The sequence below is a fragment of the Propithecus coquereli genome, unplaced genomic scaffold, assembly GCF_000956105.1.
Source record: "Propithecus coquereli isolate 6110/MARCELLA unplaced genomic scaffold, Pcoq_1.0 Scaffold39, whole genome shotgun sequence".
Lineage (NCBI taxonomy): Eukaryota > Metazoa > Chordata > Mammalia > Primates > Indriidae > Propithecus > Propithecus coquereli.
In genome coordinates, this window is record NW_012149618.1 from 3,049,620 (window position 1) to 3,054,191 (window position 4,572).

Sequence of the window (4,572 nt, forward strand, 5' to 3'; positions counted from 1 at the left end):
AAGTAGTAAGCATATAGCAGTGCTTGATAGATATTTGTTGAGTAAGCAAACTGATTAAGGAAGAGGACAGCTCATGGGGGGAAATGATGTGAGAGCACCTGTAGAGAGATGAGAAAGAACGGGGATATTTAAGGGGGTGAGAACAATTTGATTGTTGTGGAAGGTTCACTTTAGGACAATAGTAAACAATGAGTTTGGAGGGGTAAGTTGGTATAAAGTTGTAGAGTACATTGCTAGATTTAAAAGGTTGTTTTGCATCCTGTAGGCTATGAGTAAAGCAGTGATAATGACGGAAGCATTGCTTTAAGAGCATTGATCTGGTGGCAGTATGCAGGATGAGACTAGCAGCAGGGAGAACAGGCAGGAGGCTAGGACAATAGCCAGTGGGATATGGCAATCTTTTAACTGGGGTACTTCAAGGCTGTGGGAGTTGAAAAGAAGGGACGCATGAAAGAACAAATGATTTTGAAAAAAAAATTAATCAGACTTTTAAACCTGAATTTGGGGAAAATAAAAAATCTACATCACAGTGATGCTTGGGTTTTGAACTTCATTATCTTGGAAACAGTCATAACATAAACAGAAATAAAGAAACCAAAAGGAACAACCAGTTTGGGGGAAAGGTGTTGAGTTCAGATTTTAGAGTGTGGTTTTGAGGCAATGGGACACTGGCACGTGGGTGACACCAAAACATCGCTGTGACAGCAGAATCATGGGTATAGACTGGGTCTCGAATGAAGAGAAGAGAGAGCACGAGCGGAAGCTAAAGATCAAGCCATAGAGAACATCCACAGTCAAGAGGCGAAAGAAGGAAGAGAGCCAGCAAGGAGACAGGAACCTTACCAGAGATGTAGGAGGAGAACTGGAAGCCCGCAGAGCCCAAGAAATGAGAGGACGTCAGGGAGGCCGAGGCGGGCAGATTGTTTGAGCTCAGGAGTTCGAGACCAGCCTGAGCAAGAGCGAGACCCCATCTCTACTAAAAATAGAAAGAAATTAATCGGAAAACTAAGAATATATAGAAAAAATTAGCCAGGCATGGTGGCGCGTGCCTGTAGTCCCAGCTACCCGGGAGGCTGAGGCAGGAGGATCGCTTGAGCCCAGGAGTTTGAGGTTGCCGTGAGCTAGGCTGATGCCACAGCACTCTAGCCCAGGCAAAAAGAGTGAGACTGTCTCAAAAAAAAAAAAAAAAGAAATGAGATGACGGGCAATTGGTGGGGTTGAATAGAAAGGATAGAAGTGATTTATGGGCCAAAGTGTCTTCCCAAAGCATAGCCTGATGTTTTTCACTTCAATTAGTCACTCTGCCTGAAATTCTACCAGTTACTCCTTTTGCATTAGTGAGAATTAAGAGGATGTAAGGTATTGTCTCTCTTACAATAATCTAAATTACAGTGTTTTAATCAGATTGCTTTCTCCCTAACCCTTAGGGATGAGGTCATTCTATGGAGGCAATTGTTTTTATTAGAAATGTTGAAAAGAGAGGAAATGAGAGTGGTAATTTTGGAGTTTTGGCTGCTCAGGGGAGACCGAGGGGGGTGTTTTGGATAGCCAGAGGGCAGCATGAGGGCCCCGGGTAGGGGAACAAGAAAATGGGGTTCTAAGAGGGGTTCTAAGAGGCTGGGAGAAGGATGTGGAAGGATGGAAAGACACTAATGACAATTTGCAAATCTTGTAGGAAAGACCCTGTTTTTTCTCTTCTTCCCAGAGAAAAATGAAAAGCACCTCTCTCTTTATAAAATTGGGAGGAGACAGGATAAAATTATTACAATAATAGAAATAATAATAAAGCACTTATCATGTGCCAGGCACTGTTCAAATTAAATATTTAATCCTCACAACAATCGTAAGAGGTAGACAACATTACCTTCATTTTACAGCTGCGGCAGGTACGCTGTTAGCCTGGCATTAGGTCTGTAGAGTCTGAGGTTGCAGGTCAGAGAGGACAGGGACATGAAGCGGCCTGTCTAGCTGAAGGCCCGCTACCTCCCACTCCAGATGTCTGGCCTGGGAAGGACAGGCAAGCAAAACTGGGCTGGCAGTGCTTTGGGTCACATGTAGTGTACATGCCTTGTACTGAGGGAAGGGAGAGCAAGACATCACCAGACTTCACCCATGAGAGGACATGAAGATCCCCCACAGCTTTGGGCTGTCTCCAGATCCAGATGTTAAAGTGGAAAGGGAGCTGGTGTGTATAAGGCGCAGTCATGGTGTAGACACTGAACTTGGAGTCAGAAGACTTAGGTCGGACATCACTGGGTAACCCTGAGCAGCTCAATCCTTCTCTCTGGATTGCACTTTCTTCAGTTATATTAAAAAAATGAAGGCATTGGATTAGAGTTAAATCTCTGAGGTCTCTTCCAGCTCAAAGACTGTATAATTCTAGAACAAACCTGGTGGTTGAGTGTGACAAATTATGATCTCTCTCTCCCACTGCATATGTTCTAGAGTGTGGTATTTTGAGTATAAATATGCCAATGTCTGCTGTCTGTATGTGTGTGTATTCCAGCTATATTACTAAACTTTAGTTGTTTGTGGGTAAATAAGGGATGCTTCTTGGTTTTCTCCAGGAGAGACCAAATGGCTCTGGGGGGTAGTAAACTGTAAGATCACTGACTCAAACTATGGTGGGAGGGTAAATGATTCAAGAAAAGTCTGTAATCATTCTTTGGAATAGTTATTTTTGTTTTTTCCATTCAAGTCTTGACATCAACCCTGTGACATGGCACAGATTTTCTATACAGAGGAAAAAGAGACTGTGAGATTAAGTGACTTACCCAAGATCACACAGCTTGTTAGAGCCAAAGCCAGAGTTAATATCTATGGCTTCTGACTCCTGGCTTGTGTGTTCTTCCTAATACTGTGCAGGGTGTTAGAAGAGACCCTAGGAGCCTGAGCCAAAGTGAGACCCCGTCTCTACAAAAAAAATAGAAAAATTAGCCAGGGGTGGTGGCTCATGCCTGCAGTCCCAGCTACTCAGGAGGCTGAGGCAGGAGGTTTGTCTGAGCCAGGAGTTTGAAGTTGCAGTGAGCTATGCTGATGCCACTGCATTCTACCCCAGGCGACAGAGCAAGACCTTGTCTCAAGAAAAAATAAAAAAAAGAAGAGGAAGAAGAGACCCTACGCACAGAAAACAGAATCACTGTCTAGGTGAAGGCAACGCGGAGAGCCTCTGACAAAGGATGCCAGGCTAACATGCCTGCTAGATTCCCATCTCTGCAGTTTGCTGGCTGCAGTGTCATTTCATTCAGAGCAGAGCCTCCCAAGACTTAAAGATAATGGCTATTTCAAGAGCCATGAACTGTGATTAATTAGAATGTCAGAGGGCAATGATAAGAAGCAAAAACATTCTGGAGCCTCTGGCAAGATGTGAAAGATGTTTACTAACTCCTCTCAGAACTGAATTAGCCCTTTCTCAGGGCTCGCTTCTGTGAAGCAGGGATGTGATGATACCACCTCTCAGGTGTTGTGAGGACCCAAGGAGATAATCAGGCAAAAGTGCCTCTGAAAAGCCACACATACTGTCTGCTCATTCATTCAATCAACCAACACTCTTGAACACCTACAATATCCCAGGAACTGTGTTAGGAACTGGAGGAATACAGAATCATGTTATCATCTCCCCTCTCCCCTTCTTTCTCCATCCTTGTCTCTTCTTGTCTAGGGCCATATGAGGGAAGATGGGCACCACAGTCCTGACCAATTTCCCGGCTAAGTGCTTCTGTCCTAGGGAATTCTTGCTATGGCCCAACCTTCAGACTTACCTTGGATCAGCAGAGGGCTTCCTCAGCTATAGCTCATTCAACAAATCATTAATTCACTTACTGTGAGCCAAGCATGGTTCTAGGTACCGGAGATATAGCGGTGAACAACCAACCAAGGTCCCTGCCCTCGTTGGAGCTCACTGTCAACTGGGGAAGGCAGCCCTTAAACAAATCAATTCACAAATAAATATATATTCACAAACCATGGTGAGGGTTTTAAGAGGTAGGAAGAGAGGAGTAAAACCCAGTATAGAAGGCCTCTCTGAGGAGGCATGAAGCTGAGATCCTTGAAGGATGAGAAGTCGGCCACACAAACAGCCTAGGGGAGGAGCCCTCCAGGCAGAGAACAAAATAGTCAAAGGCCCTTGAAGTGGGAGGGAACATAGTGTCTTCAAGAACTGGCAGGAAAGCAGTGAGGCAGAGCCTAGAGCAAGCAGACAGAGGTTCTCAACTGGAGTGAGAGGCAGGGGCAGGACCTTGTCAACTCAGGTAAGGAATTTGTTTTAAGTGTATTTCTAGTGCTTCTGCTCTCTCTTCCCAGCACTAGTGAAGAAATGAGCTGGCTTGTTCTGCTAGTTCTGTCATCCCATGATGGTGATGAAAGGTTGGAGACTCAAGAAATTTGGCATAATAGAAACCACCAAAAAGATTGTCAGCTTTGGCTGGGTGCTGTGGCTCATGCCTGTAATCCCAGCACTCTGGGAGGCTGAGGTGGGAGGATAACTTGAGGTCAGGAGTTCCAGATCAGCCTGAGTAAGAGAGAGAGAGACCCCATCTCTACTAAAAATAGGAAACTAGCCAGACTTGGTGG